This window comes from Myotis daubentonii, chromosome 6 (genome assembly GCF_963259705.1).
Source record: "Myotis daubentonii chromosome 6, mMyoDau2.1, whole genome shotgun sequence".
NCBI classification, from domain to species: Eukaryota; Metazoa; Chordata; class Mammalia; order Chiroptera; family Vespertilionidae; genus Myotis; species Myotis daubentonii.
Genome location: NC_081845.1, coordinates 27,183,268 through 27,200,002, shown reverse-complemented (window position 1 = coordinate 27,200,002; position 16,735 = coordinate 27,183,268).

Here is a 16,735-nt window from a genome sequence, read left to right as displayed (position 1 = left end):
CAGACTTTCTCAACCTCAGCACTACGATATTTTGGGCAACACCCCTGCCTGCTATCCACTGGATACCAGCAGCATCTCTCTCCTAGACATGATAATGAAAACATGTCTTCAAACATGGCCAAATGTCCCCTGTGCTGGGGGTGGCGGGGGAATTGTCCCCGGTTGAGAACTACTTGTTTAATCTTGTCTGCCCTGTCTTCAAATGCCTCCAAATTGTGCAATTTCTTTCCAAGTTCAGAGTACTTATGTATATCAAGACTGCAACTGTTAAACAACTCCAGGTACCATCTAGAAACAATCATAGAATCTATGAGTGGGAAGGGACCTTAGGGGAAAAAAAGAGAATTATAACAAGAACAGCAGTCACAAAAACAAAATAAATTATAATATGTAGATCTATCCTATACTAATAAAAGAGAAAAATGGTAATTGGCGTACAACCGATACCTTTTTCATTGGCTAATCAGCGAGATATGCAAATTAACTGTCAGCCAAGATGGCGGCTGGCAGCCAGGCAGCTGAGAATAGGAGCTTGGTTGCCCCAGCGATGGAGAAAGTCAAGGATCCCCGCAGCTGCGGGGCTCTGAGCTCCTGAAGCAACAACTCCAAAAGATACAATGTTTCAATTATAGAAGCTAAAAGATGGCGGTTAATTTGCATACTCAGGCTCCAAGCAGAGCGAAGCCAAACAGCCCTGAAGCAGCAGGGCAGAGAGGCCTCAGGGCCTGGGATCAGCAGAGTCGAGAGGCCTCCCGGCCCCAGTGATCAGTGGATCCGAGAGGCCTCCCGGTCCCGGTGATCAGCGGATCCGAGAGGCCTCCAAGCCCCGGTGATCAGCGGAGCCGAGAGGCCTCCCGGCCCCAGTGATCAGCGGATCCGAGAGGCCTCCAAGCCCCGGTGATCAGCGGAGCCGAGAGGCCTCCCGGCCCGGTGATCAGCGGAGTCCATAGGCCTCCCAGCCCCGGTGATCAGCGGAGTCCATAGGCCTCCCGGCCCCTGTGATCAGCGGAGTCCAGAGGCCTCCCGGCCCGGTGATCAGCGGAGTCCATAGGCCTCCCAGCCCCGGTGATCAGCGGAGTCCAGAGGCCTCCCGGCCCGATGATCAGCCGAGAGGCCTCCCAGCCCCGGTGATCAGCCGAGAGGCCTCCCAGCCCCGGTGATCAGCGGAGTCCAGAGGCCTCCTGGCCCCGTGATCAGCGGAGTCGGAGGCCCCGAGATCAGCGGAGCAGAGAGGCCTCCCGCCCTGGTGATCAGAGGAGCTGAGAGGCCTCCGGCCCCGCGTTCAGGGGAGCCAAGAGGCCTCCCGGCCCGGTGATCAGCGGAGCCGAGAGGCCTCCGGGCCAGGGATCAGGGGAGCCGAGAGGCATCCTGGCCCTGGGATCAGCGGAGCAGCGAGGCTTCCCAGCACCGGGATCAGTGTGACAGGGTGCGGAGCCCCAACCCTCTGATCGGCCCTGCTCTGTGCATGACAGGAGTGGCGCTGCAACCTCCCTATGGACCCTGCCTTGAGTGTGACAGGGGGTGGTGCCCCAACCCCCCAATCGGCCCTACCCTGAGCATGACTGAGGGTGGCATGGCAACCTCCCAATCCGCCCTGCTCTGTGCATGACAGGGGGTGGCGCCCCAACTCCCCAATCGGCCCTGCTCTGAGCCGGACCAGGGGCTGCACCTAGGGATTGGGCCTGCCCTCTGCCACCCGGGAGCAGGCCTAAACCAGCAGGTCCTTATCTCCTGATGGGTCCCAGACTGTGAGAGGGCACAGGCCAGGCTGAGGGACCTCCTCTCCCAACCCCGAGTGCACAAATTTTTGTGCACCGAGCCTCTAGTTAATAATGAAACAGAGTGTCCCTAAAAAGAAAATACAAACACCAACTCCTTTTAAAATTTTTGAAGAGTTGGCTTTTGAACTAGGCTTATCTGCATAATACTAGAGGTGCATTGTCCAATAGAGCAGCCATTGGTCACATGTGATTAAGCTTAAATTAAATTAAAATTCAGATCCTCAAGTTGCTAGTGTGCAAAGCCATATGTGACTATGGCTACCATATTGGACAGTACAGATAGAAACATTTCAATTGTGGAAAAAATGCTCTACTAGACAGTGCTGCTTAGAGTGCAAAAGCAATGGGTGGAAGGTACTATGAGATAAGTTTCAATTTAATGCAATAGAGAACATTACAGAATTAGAGTATAATAGTTATCCTCTCAAAGAGCATAAACAATTTTGAGCAGATGCCAAGAAAGAATTTTTGCTAAGTAGACTGCTACACTGGATGAACAAAATCCTCTAATTCATACTCAAAAGTGCCTATGTATGAGACTTTATAATTTTCATGTAATATAATTTTCATAATTTTTAAACACAACCCCAAGGAATAAGAAACATTCATATTTTAAAAGTGTGACATTTTAAAGATTACATATTTCTAAATCAAAATAATTTTTGTAAAATGAAGACTGATTAATTTTCCTCTATTGTAAGGTCTATTCAAATCTTATTGACCTTCAAAATTGTTTTTTTTAAATATATTTTATTAATTTTTTACAGAGAGGAAGGGAGAGGGATAGAGAGTTAGAAACATCTATGAGAGAGAAGCATTGATCAGCTGCCTCCTGCACACCCCCTACTGGGGATGTGCCTGCAACCAAGGTACATGCCCTTGACCAGAATCGAACCTGGGACCTTCAGTCCCCAGGCCGATGTTCCATCCATTGAGCCAAACTGGCCAGGGCTCAAAATTGTTTTTTAAAGTTTGTATTATTACATAATTTTTTCAAATAAATTCCAGTCACTTATAAAATATGAACATGGGTCATATGCCATTTCAGTTTATACAATATCCAAATTTAAGATTTACTAGTAGTCCTATATTGTAGAGAATGAAAGATACAGGCTTAGGGTTTTCAAAGCATGAGAAGGTAATCAAAGTAAAAATCAAATGTTACATCACCTCAATAAGGAAGATACTGCTCTTAGGTAGCAAAACAACTTCCAGTTAAAACAAGGCAAACTCTGGGAGGCATTTGAAATTTAGGTGATAATTGAAGATACATTATCCTTAAAAAACCCCTAACCCAAATACACTTCTATCCTTATCTATAAACCATTTTTCCCTAAAGTAAAAAGTCCACTCATACTCATACACACACACACATAATTAACAAATCCAATTAACTAAAAATTTCAAAGAATCAATGAGTACATATTGAGAAGTTGATTTTGTTATTTTGTTTATAATCTTTATTTAGTGTGATTTATACTATTGGTGAGGACAAAAAGAAGACACAATCACAGCACTCTAGGAATCTTAATGGTCTAGATGGAGTAAAGTGACACACAATACAATGAAAGAATGATTGTAGTTAATAGTAACCACAAGGACAATTAGTGTTAACACAGTAAATAGATTGCCACAGCTACAGCAGTCAACAAAGGTTTTGAGGAAGGCATGAGAGGAGTAGGATTTAGATAAATGGATGAAGAAGCTGAAATCAAACTCCAGATGGAAAGCAGAAAGTGCAAAAGCAAAGCTACATCCTGATGAAAGCAAAAAGGGATCTGCATATTTGGACTGGGGATCAGATAGAGCAATAACGGCTGAATAATGGAACAGGGTCCAATTGTGGGTGGCCTTAAAAGCCAGGCTGAATATCATAGATCAGATGTGTTGAGAAACTAGAAACAGGAAGTCTTTACACACTTCATGTAATCAAGTGCCAACATGAAGATCACTGGACACAGACTGTAGAATAAATTGGGGAAGAGGGGGTAGGTGAAGAGATGAATTATGGGAGATGAATTATTGTTCACAGTCTAGTCAGAAGGCTGTTACAGGGATCCAGGCATGACATGATGAATGCTGGACTATGATGTGGATGATGGCAAAGTTTGAGGAAGAACATTCTAGTAATAAAGAATGTTAAACATTGGTATGGATTGTAGTCAGAGTAAACTCACATGTAGGCTTCCCTACAAAGAGGCTGCTAGTTTCTCAGAGAATCTGACAACCCTATGGTGCCCTGATCCTCAGCAAAAGAGAATCACAGAGGAATTATTTCCTTTCTTGTCTTCCTTTTTATCATGCTGTTCCTTACTGAGCTGCTGGAGTGCTGGAGTGGATCGCATACTTTCTCTGCACCTCAGTTTTAGTATCTATAAAATATAAATTGGTTTGTTACCCATCTCACAGCAATGCTGCAAACTTGAGAAATAGTGGATCCTAGTAAATATTGGGCACTTGAGGGGGGGAGAATAAACTTGTGATAAATAGGAGACAGAACCACCTAAAATTAGATACAGACTTTTATCTTTGAGAGCTGCATATTTCTTATCCTGCAGGTACCCAGAGTCCATCATGGACAAAGATATTCACACACACAGATCTGAACAGCATGAATAGTAAAGTCCACAAATCTTCTAAAGTTCTAGAATCTTGACAACAAGTTATAAATGTAAACGTTTTTTTTAAAAATCTCTTCAAGCTAAGTGATTTTTCTATGCATTTAATACTCTAGAAGGGAATGTGCAAAATGAATGTTAAGATAAAATTAAGGATATTCATGAGCAGGTGTTAAGAGGTGAAAAAATGTAAATCATTCCCTTATGAGCAACACCACTGAAAATCAGTTACCATCTCCTGGTCCCTCAAGCCCAACATTCCCGACCAAAGAGAGGACTACTGTGTGATACTAAAAGCCACACAGGAAATACCTTATTCACGGTGGAAAAAGCTAATGTCAAAATAGGACAATAAAATACTGGGGAACTGCTAAATCAACCCCTTCACTTTAAATGGGTGAAGAATCTGATGATGTGGAGGACTAACTGACAAGCCCAAGGCCACGTGGCTAATTTGTGAAACCTGGGATTTAAACTCTTGATCCAAGGACACTGTTCACTTTTCTGGATCAGAATTAGCCCTGGTGTCATATGAAGAGTAATCATGGATGTATTATGCCTGAGATAAAGTGATATCATTTCTCCTCATGGGGCTCCTATCTTGCCAGAGACCAAAACCGAATAGTGACAGCAAAGTAATGGAAACGTATAAGAAAAGGATTTGGAACATTCCGATTAAATGTCTTATTTGAGGAAGACCAGGTTATCTCTAGTACTTGTCCTCATTACAAACATGTAGTCTTGGCCAGCAGGAAGGAAAGGGAGGAGTTACATTATAACTTGCATTATAGATAAAATATCTGCTGGTGCAAAGATAAGAAATTTAAGGGAACGTCTCCATTTTTGATGTATTAGAAAATATGAAAGGTTGTTACTGAAAAAGCAGAAAAAAAAGTGAGCTCAAGAAGTGAATCTAACCTCAAGGCTTTGCATAACAGAATAATGTAGGAAAAAGACAAGATCATTCAATCCACATTACAGGCAGGACGAACCTTCCAAATAAGGTGAATCAGGATCTTCTAAAGAAATAGGTTGCTGGCTTCACAGAACATTAAGAATGCTTCACAGGCTCAGGCTACCCTTGAAATGAGACACAGTGTGTTCATTGTCTAGTAGTGACTGGTAACCCTCAGAAAAGGAGTTTAGAGTTCTTCATGTGCTGATCTGATATAACAACAACGTGGAAGTACAACCTCTGATGGAGAACTCGCTTATACTTCCTGAACCCACCAACCTCTATCCATTTTACTTATGAACACGAACCAAATCATAAGGGGGGCAGATAATGAGGCAAAAACACATAGGAAAAGTGAATATCTATCTGCTGATTATAATTCCAGAGACAGAAGGATGAGAGCACAAAGACACAGATACCATTTGCAACTTCAAATTGAATCTCGTGGCTTAGGGTGGGGGGATGGAGGTGGGCTAGAAGAGGTCAGTGGGGGTGGGGGGAAGGACATATGCAATACTTTCAATAATAAAGGTTTAAATATAATTAAATATTTAGATGATGTTGAATAACTACTTGATTTTTCAGAAACATGTCACTCAGTATGTCAGAGATGGGTGTACTGAATGGTGATGAAGAAAAAAGTGACTGTGGGATAGTTGAAGGAGCGCTGGAATAGGAATAAAAAATTTGCTTTTAAGTCATCCATTTCTCCCTCTGTAAAGAATTGGTAATTTCACTTCTTCAGCCTTTCTAAAGAGTTGTTGGACCACTCAAATCCTAACATGTCAACGATTTTGCAATATGTAAACTATTAAACAAGTCCAATTTGGTGTAATAATTTGCAAACATGATGACCTAATATGAAAGTTTTAACTTGAAATTTGAAAAATAGAGTAAGTTACTCAGATAAATTAATAGAGCTGAGAATAATCATAAGCAGTATATATATATATATATATATATATATATATATATATATATATATATATATATAGAGAGAGAGAGAGAGAGAGAGAGAGAGAGAGAGAATGAATTCAAAGGAAAAGTAGCAAGGAATAACACCAGGGTAATAGCAACAGTCTCAGATGATTATATTCTGATGTATAAAGAATGCTATAGTAAAGAAGGCTTGAAATTTTCACAAGAGAATGCACAAACCTAGTATGTTAATAAGATTTGAAATAGAGCAATGAACATTGTGTTTACCTAAAAGGTATCTATTAGAAGTGGTTACAGCAGTGGTTCCCAACATGGGGCACACGCCCCACAGAGGGGCAATTTGATTTTTAAGGGGAGCAATTGGAGAATGAGTTATTAACAATGAATTTTTTACATTTCTTATGGTTCTAGGGGCCTCAAATATAGTATATAAATATATATTGTGACATATTTATGTATTTCAGATCTCTATTATATGTTTTGAAACTTTATTTGCTATTTTTTCATATCACTTCATATTATTGTTTTTTTAACAATTTCTTCCTCAGTACTTCAACTGTCCTTTCATTATTTTATTTTTCTCTTTCATGGATGCCATGTTCTTTGGAAGCTTGTTTAGACCCAGTTAATAGCCTTTTAGGCTTCCTCCATGTGAATAGGAGTTCACTTTTTGAATAATAAGAATTCTATGTCACAGGGGGCAAAGGACATGAGGATTTTAGAGATGCTTAGGTGGGGCATAGACAAAAAAAGGTTGGGAGCCACCGGGTTAGAGTATAGTGCAATAGAATAAGACTCATCTAGTTACATTAAATTCCATGGGACATGATACTAGTGTTAAGTGGTGGATGACATTAGAACATTTGGGGCTCCTGGAATATGTAGGGCCAGGGTGCCAGATGCCAAGAGAAACCCTCAAACTGACTCCCCAGATATTATCAATGGTGTCACCCTATCATAGAGGACCCCTTCCCCAACCACCTGTACACCTTTACCGCTGTACTAGAAAAAAAGAAAGTTCCATGAAAAAAGCAGATTAAACTAGAGAAGAGACTGTTTAGATAAGAATTAAATCAAAGAAAGAGAGGAAGAATACAATGGAATAGGAGGACCCTTTTGATGTAGGACAAGTTTGTCCTTGTTAGCCTTAACAATCGCACTTTATGTCTGTTTTCCAAGTATAATTGCTAATAGCACATCTTCCACTTTCTAAAGTGTCCTGGTGTGAATAAAAAGCATGCAGTGCACCTAAGTGGAAGGTAAATATAGGCTGCAAACTCAGATCACACTTATAAATGCATAGAATACCAATTAAGAAAAGAAGAGGCTCATTGTATTTGAGCCACATATATGTTCAAACCTGGTTCCTACATATTTTTTAAAAAACACTAACAAATAAGAGTAACCTAGGCTAGGAAAGGGCTGCAAATTATATCATATGAGAATCAATTTAAGAGCTGGAACAAGAGAACTCTTAAGTCTGACATAATATTGTCTTCATTCTTTTAATAGGCATTTTATGAAATAATGATGATTCGGCTTTATCTTTAACAGTGTAATAGGAAGACACAGGATTTTATGGGTAGAATTTGTGGAAAGGTAGATTTTAATGGATTGTAAGCAAGCTCTAGCTAATAGTACTGTTGTTAAAAGGAATGAACTGCTTTCATAGCTAATGAATACCCTGTCCCTTGTTGAGTTCAGAGGCTGGATATCTGCCAGTCATGGATGATACAGAAGGAAATCTTGCTTTCCTGGGAGTCTGAACTCCAGTACACTTAAGACTTATGTATCCATAGCTTAAGTCTTCAGCAAATGAATAATACACCTTTTCTTAGAGATTTCTGTATCTCAGTAAAGTCACATGGCCAAATTCCATTTAGAGCTGGGTAAGGATTCATAAATAAATAACATTTATTGTTTATAAACATATGAGTAAATAATATTTATTACGCACCATCTTTATACCAGAGATCTTCACATGTAGTACTATACTTAATGCTCATAATAATCCCTTGAGAAAGTGACTATTATCCCTTTCAAATGGAAGAATATGAGGTTCAGAAAGCTTTTGATGTGCCCGAAGTTACTTACTTAAAAACTGGTGGAACTGGGATCCTAATAAATACCCCATGAAACTAATCTATTCAAGCTGATTCCTACTGCCCAGCCATGTGCCCTCCTGGGAGGAGTGCTGAAATGCTCTATTGTTTTACCTCTTTCTGTACTTTCCATAAAATCAGTACAACGTAGCTCTTTCCTGCGAAAATTAAATACCAGATGATACCAGAGGAATGTGCTGTGGAGTGTCTTGCTCTCTCCCTCTGTGTATGTGACCTGTTTTGGTGATACAACTCCCCCCTCTCTCTCTCTCTTCCAGCTAAAATTAAACCAGTGGAAATTTTTGCCTCAAAGAACATGCCCTCTTAATGAAACACAACTGTGTTTAAAGGTCAATAGATTAACAAGGGAACACACATAGATAGTGTTCCTTATCTGGTGGGCACAGAGATGGTGACAGCATTTTCATTTGGGGAATAAGGGAAATGGGAGTTTTTTAGGGGTAATATGGACAGAACAGGAATATCAGGTGAGATGAGAGAAAAGTAAGGAGCTGGTTGAAGCAAGGGATGTGTCTGAAAGTCACTTACCGAGTAATAGCAACTCAGGGACCAGCAATGATATATTAAGAAATCATTGGCCCTAGAATCACTGTAAAATAACAAATATCAAGCTTCATATGTGTGCATCATTTTATGCTTTACAGGAACATATTCACTTGCATTACCTCACTGGATTGTCATCATATCTGTGGAAACTAAGCATAGCTGTCTCCCATTTTACCAAAAAGGGAACTGGGCTCCAGAGGCATGAATGACTCACCGATGTCCATAAATTGAGACTGTCTAGTGATATTGCTTTTCCACTACATTTCTTTTATTCCACAAATACAGTATTTGCTCCTTTGAAGATCATTTTGTCTGCTTGGTATAAATTTTGCATGTAAAAATAGATTTTTGACTCTTTATAGAAATTCTGAGTCAAAAATTATTAATAAAAAAGGGTGCCACCTCTATGTTTAATACCATATGTATTTGCTTTTCAGTTGATATTGCTTTTATCTGTTTATGATTACTCTGAATGAATATTTCCATTTGTTGGTTCCAGATTTAAATCTTATGGGCTCTATGATGGGGAAAAAATTGAAAGGAGCTGAAGGATTATCTTCTGGTCAGATTCTTGACCCACCCACTCCAAGGTGATCCATTTCTAGGCTACCAAACCAATATTTACTGGTTTTGATTTTTGCTATAGAACCAGGCCATCTGTAGTATTCCATGCCAGAGATCACTGAAAGTCACGGTTTTCTTTCTCAAGATCAGCTTTAGGGAGCAAAATGGTAGTTGGGCTACTTTTATAGCCAACATATAATTTGTCTGCCAGAAATGCAATTCAGAGTAGAGCCATATGATTTCCAGCTATATTTTTTCCCCAAAATTTCTTTTAAGTCCCTAAAACATCTTATAAATACCAACATAAACAACAGTATAAACAGGACAAAGGTGACAGTAATTTTACCTGTTCCTTTGCAAAGGAAAAGACAATGTTCATTGGCCTGCACATTGATAGGCATGGCAGCAAGGACTTTGAGAGAGTTCAGTGTCCATTCAAAATGAAAAGAATGAAGTCCCATTAGAAGGGTGTTTTGGGGTGGGGTTTTTTTGTATATTGTGATTTTTCTGAGTTTATTCTGCCACAGGCAGCACCACCTCATGAGCTTCATGTGGCATCACCTGAGAATCAGCATGGCTTAACAAGTCCATTTACATTGTTAGTACTAGCGCATTAATAGTATTCATTTACTTTACAAGAGCTTTTAGGGGACACTGGGGATAGGATGAAAGATGTCGCTTTATCTTGTCACAATTCTGTAATGGCCTTTCCACATGCATGAAGGTATGACAAGCAAACCACTCATTCTTATATTGTACTGATTCAGAGATTATGGAGGAAACTGCAAATTGCTCACCAAAATATACTGTACTTCTACCCTCTATTTCGCAGCCTCCCTTGCAGTTAGAAATGAGCCTAAGATATATATTTCTCACAAATGGATTCTTAGGGGGAAAGACGTCTACAATTTCTAGTTCTGAATTTTAAAACACGGGGTATGATTCTTTCTCCTATCTGCTGGCTGGAACTCAGGACACGGCTGAATCTTGGATTTGACCATGCAGCCATGGAAAATGCCCAGACTGGTCACATCTTACCTGAAAGCAAAATAGACTTTTATCATTTTTAAACCACTGAATTTCGGGCCATTCTGGTATGGTAGTCTTTCTCTATTCTAACTGAAAGAGAAGTTGACTGAAATGAAAGCTCATCAGCTGTCTGTTAATATCTTCAGAAAGAAAAATATACCAGGTTACATAAATGTACCAGGTTACATAGGCATAGCAGTAATACCTCTTTACTGTCAGAGTTCATTCTTAATGCTAGTATATGAAAAATCATCCCGATTCTTTGCAGAATTTGTGTTTGCTGTCCACAAGAACTATGTCCATTGAAACACAGATCTGATGGTTTGCAGTATTCTCCATTTCTGTCTAGTGTCCAACTGTCCTTACAGCACATGCTGTATTTTGCCAGATGCTAGAAACAGCCCAGTGACTCATTCTTCAATGGAGACATTAACTAAATTGAAGGTGATGGCATAGAACATTCTTAATGGGGTTTCCTTAAAATGAGGATATGCCATGTATTTTTTTATTTGTATTTTTTTTATAGAAGCAGAGGAATGTCCTTAAGTTAGAAAAGTGCTGAGGTAATGTGAGTTGAAAAATCATTTTTTATAATCTAAACTAGAGGCCCAGTGCATGAATGTGTGCATGGATGGGGTCTGGCCGGCCTGCCCCAATGGGGGCCGATTTGGGCCAGACCAGTGGGGAGGGGGGGGTGCAGGAGGTCGGCTGGTCCCACCCTGATGCAGGGGGCTGACTGGGGACAAAGCCAACAGGGGGGAGGGGGGAGGGAGGTTGGAGGGGACTGATTGGGGCCCCAATCGGGCCAGTTGGCTGCCATAGTGCGCATCATAGCGACCGGTCATTCTGGTCATTGCGGTCGCTTGGCTTTTATATATATAGATTACACCAGAAAACTTAATTCAACGAACAGTTTTTAGCCACCTACTACATGTTGGGCACTATGCTAGGGATACATGGATGAAAAACCCCACAAACTTTATCTTAAAGAGTTTATATATATTATAATTTATCCATAGTAGAGCCATAGTGATGTCAACCACTGTTTCTCAACTCTGACATCAACATCTGTTCTACATTTTTGCTTTCCATAAGTGCTGTTACTTTTTAGCATCTATAATAATAAAAGCATAACATGCAAATCGACCGAATAGCCGAACAGCAGAACGACCATCTGGGTGACCTTCCAGACGAAGCCAGGGCTGTGAGGGCCAAGGCAGCTGGGGCTGTGAGGGCCGAGCCCCTTGCATGAATTTCATTCATCGGGCCTCTAGTATTGTATAACTAAATATCATATTTATCATCTTGTCTCCCTCTCCCCACCAACTACCACTACTATAATGTAAGCCCAAGAAGGGCAGAACTCTTTGTTTTGTTCACTGAGATATCTCAAGAATTAAAACAGTGCGTGGCACAGAGTATATACTCCATGAATTTGGTGAAATCAATGTCACCCAAAGAGGTCACAGATACAAACCACTACTGTCACAGGCTATAGATGTAAAATTTATTGGGGTGGGGAGGAATTACCAGCAGAGAAGTACTAGAGTGCAAGCAATCATCTGAACCCTATGACCCTGCTGTTAGAAGAGGCATAAATGATCTTTATTTATACCGCATGCCTAGGGTTCTAGCAGAGAGTGTCCCCCAAACCATGATGCATTTAGGTAGCAATGATAAGAGAATTAGCCATGTTTGAAAGTGGTGCCTTTTGAGACTGTGATTGGTATCCTATTTTTTGGTAAATCTAACTCCAACCTGTTGAACCAACCCTCAACCAAACAACCAAAAGTGGGGGAAAGGGACCTCCAGAGTATCCCTGATTCCTCTCACTAAAGAATATACAAATGAATAATAAATAAAAAATGAATGTGGTCTCTATAATATGATGATACTTGGGCAATTTTTTTTAGGCTACTATAGGGTTTGTTTGAGTGAAACAGGGAAATAGTCAATAAATATTAATTACATCCTATTTCCTGGGCCTAAAGTAAATAAAGATCAGCTTCCATTTCTATCATATGAACTAGTGATAGGTTTTTGGGGAGAAAAGTGCCATTTCACTGCCAATATATTGAGTGCTCCATACTTAAGGCTTGCCTTAGAGAGCTAGCAAAATGTGGATGCTGATGCTTCTTTTTATTTTATTTTTATACTATGGTTGTTGTTTTTTCAATTTTTAGAGACAGATAAAGGGAAAGGGATAGTGAGAGAGAAACATCAATGAGAGAGAAATATTCATCAGCTGACTCCTCCCCACTTACTGGGGATCGAGCCAGCAACCCAGGTATGTGCCCTGACTGGAATCAAACCAGGGACCTCTTGATGCACAGGAGGACGCTTCAACCAACTGAGTCACACTGGCCATGATTATTTTATAGGTTTTGGTGATCTGTGAATATAACAAGAAATGTAGATAGGACTTTATTTAAAAATATGATTTCAGAACAAAGAAAAATGGTGAATAAGATAAAAAGGAATAAGTTTAGTTTTGATTTCCAGAATTCAAGGGATTGAAGTCCATCAAAGATTTTTCAGTGAATTTAGTACAAGTACTAGGTAAACAGGTCAATGATTGTTTACATCTTTTTTATTAAAATCAAATCTTAATTTTATCTTTTCTCCCTTTTTTTAGTTTCCCACTTCAATCTCCACCATTAAATGTTCCTGTACTTGGGAAGGGTAAAGTGGCAATATTATTAAAAAATTCTGGAGGTAGAACTTTTACTTACAAAGGCAGGAGGGTGAAATTTGTTTAAAGAAGGAAGGGTGTGTGTGTGTGTGTGTGTGTGTGTGTGTGTGTGTGTGTTTAATCACAATTAAATGAATCTACTTTGATGTGAAAAATAAACCTCCTACCCAAGACTTATCTGGAAGAAACTATAAAACAAAATTATTATCAAGTAAAAAAACCTAAGTTTCTATTGGCAGCATAAGCAAAAGAATAGGGCCATGTAAACAAGAGAGACGAGCGGGAACTGTGGCAAAAGATGAGTACCAGCAAAATAATGGCGGTAGTAGTAGAGGGAGGGATGGGGCCAGTGAGAAAATCCCCAAGATGGAAGATGTTCTACCTGTCTACTACACTAATGCTTGGCATCAAATTTGAAAGTAATGCTGTTTTATTGATTCTACCTAATCACAAACGTTTAGTAAAATAAATATTCTCTACACCAACAGCCTGTATTAATGGTAAAATTATTTTTCTTTTCTGTGCTATAATTACCTCTAATATCTTCAACCCTTCAAAATTACCTCTAATATCTTCAAACCTTCAAAAAAGATTCTTCTATACCCAATATGTTGGGTTAGTGCCACGTAAAAGTAATGTAAGAATAGGAAGGTAGGTCAAGAAGGAAGAGACTGAGAGGTATCGGCAAACTATGAAGCAGACTACAGAATAGTATAACCAAAAGGACTTGGAAATAAGTGGGATTTCCCACAGAAATCTGATCATCTTGTTGGATATTGAAGGGTTAGACTTAGGGGACATATGGGTTTTCTGATTTATATCCAAGTATTTCATGTTGAATTGCCTTAAGCACTGGTGCCTGTTCACCAATATCCTGAACCAAGGAGATACCCAAGATCTGAACCAGAAGAGCATCCTTACATCAGTTATAAAATAGCAGCCGAACAGGCTATGAAGGGCTGTCACACAGACATCTGGGGATGGTGGCAGTAGCTCCCTTACAAGCCAGGATTGAGAGTTTTTCCCTAAAGACTTATCTTTGTAACTTCAGTCTTTCCAATGATTTTGTGAGCAGTCCTTGTATAACTACATAAAGGGGATTTTGCTGTTTCCAGCTAGAAACCTTATCAAATATACAGGGTGGGGCAAAAGGAGCTTTACAGTTGGGAGTATACAAAACAGAGTTTATTCTTCTATTATTATTTAATTGTATAATTTTCCATACAAACAACTGTAAACCTATGTTTGCCCCACCTGTATAATAGCCTAACCTAACTCTGAACTTTCTCTTTCCAGTATTTTTTATTATGGTAAAACATAAACAACATAAAATTTACCATCTTAACCATTTTTAAATGTACATTTTAGTGATATTAAAAATAGTGATATTCAGAATACTGTATAAGCATCATCATTATCCGTCTCCATAACTCTTGCATTTTGTAAAACTCAAACTCTATATACATTAAACAACTCCTCATTGTCGTCCCCCCCCCCCCCGCCCCATCCCTGAAAACCAACATTTTATGTTCTGTCTCTATAATTTTGACTACTCGGAATAACTCATATAGGTGGAATCATATAATATTTGTTTTTTTGTGACTGGCTTATTTTACCCAGCATAATGTACTCGAGATTTATCATGCTACATATTGTAGCATGTGTGAGAAATTTCTTTCTTTTTAAGACTGAATAATATTTTACTATATCTATATACCGCACCCAGTCATCCACCGATGAAAACTTGGGTTGCCTCCACATTTTAGCTATTTTGAGTAATGCTGCGATGAACACAGATGTAAAAATGTCTTTAAAACCCAGATTTCAATTCTCTTGAGTATATACCCAGAAGTGAAATTGCTGGATCATTCTAACTCTCAATTTTTTGCCTGAGATAAATCTCTATTTAGTTAAGGCCTGGTCAGTAGACTTCTGATAACGGCGGAAGCCTTGGTTATTTGGCTTCTGTTATAAACAGACCCTGTGGAAACTGTTAGAGATTCACATGCAAAATTTTTAAGCTGTGCACAAAGTGAAGAAGAAGAAGCCTTCCCAATATGCTAACATTAGAGCATGGCCAATATTAGAACAAGTCCTGTCCCAGGCTTATTTTTCTGCACCAAGTTCACCATATTTACCTAGTCCACGTTTAAAAACACTATAAAATGTGACCTCCTTCAAGCCATTTCAACTACATATCCTGCTTCCTACATTTCCTCACTCTTCTGCTTTTATTAGTTATAACATTTCTACAATTTTGTGGTGTAAAAATTTCATACTTAGTTCCATAAGCATAATTTCCAACGTTGTTAGCATTTGTTAAATGTTTAAATGGATTCACTGCTCACCACGACTCCATTTATCCAGACTTCTAAATTCATATTTTGATTGGCTTAAGTCTTTCCTCTGGTAGTTTTTATAAGAATGTTTATGAAAACAATATTTCTTGATTTCTTGTATGTTTGAAAATATTTTTCCTTGGTTTTTATTATAGCACAGTGGTATAGCTGGACATAAAATATGATGATGGTGTTTCTTTCCATTAAAACTTTGTAGATATTGCTCCACAGTTGCTAGCATTGGATGTGATTCTGGCGAAGTTTGAATCCAGATGTACTGTTTTTCCTCCTTAAATATGACTACATTTTTTTCACTTTGCTAGAGGCTCACAGGAGAGTTCTGATATGATTACATTCAATAACTTTTCTTAGGAACAACTTGTAGCTGATCAGTCAGCATCAATTTTTCCCATGACATGTTCTGTTCTCAACTGTTACAACGTCTTCAGCTATTCCAAGAAATCTTTCTCTGAATTATTGGTGAAAATGTTGTCTTTTGCTGAATAATAGTTTTATATCTGCTGGTACTTCAAATTTTTCATGTTTTCCTGCTAATTCTTTGAAACTTTCTTTTTTACTTATTTTGGCTAATTTTTTAATCAAATGCTGCCTATCTCTGATTATTTTTAGCCATGTCTATACTTGTACCTGCTTCCAAAATATACTTTATTTCTACAGCAGTTTTATTTTTTGCTTCAATTTTTGTTTTGGTGGTAGATCTACTTGTTCTTTATTTTTATTGTTATATTTTAATTAGGCAATGCATTTTTATGTTCAAAATTGAGGCCACATACGCTCTGTACTTCAGAACACAACTCTAGTTCCCCTCCCTACAGACAATGAATGCTCTTCTGCATCTTCTCAGATGTACAAGCAATAAAAATATTTATTGCCCTAGCCGATTTGGCTCAGTGGATAGAGCATTGGCCTGCAGACTTAAAGGTCCCAGGTTTGATTCTGGTCAAGGGCACATGCCCGGGTTGTGGGCTCAATCTTCAGTAGGGGGCGAGCAGGAGGCAGCCAATCAATGATTCTCTCTCATCATTGATGTTTCTATCTCTCTCTCCCTCTTCCTTCCTCTCTGAAATAAAAATATATATTAAAAATATATTTATTGTTTTCCCTTTTACACAAATGGTGGCACAACCT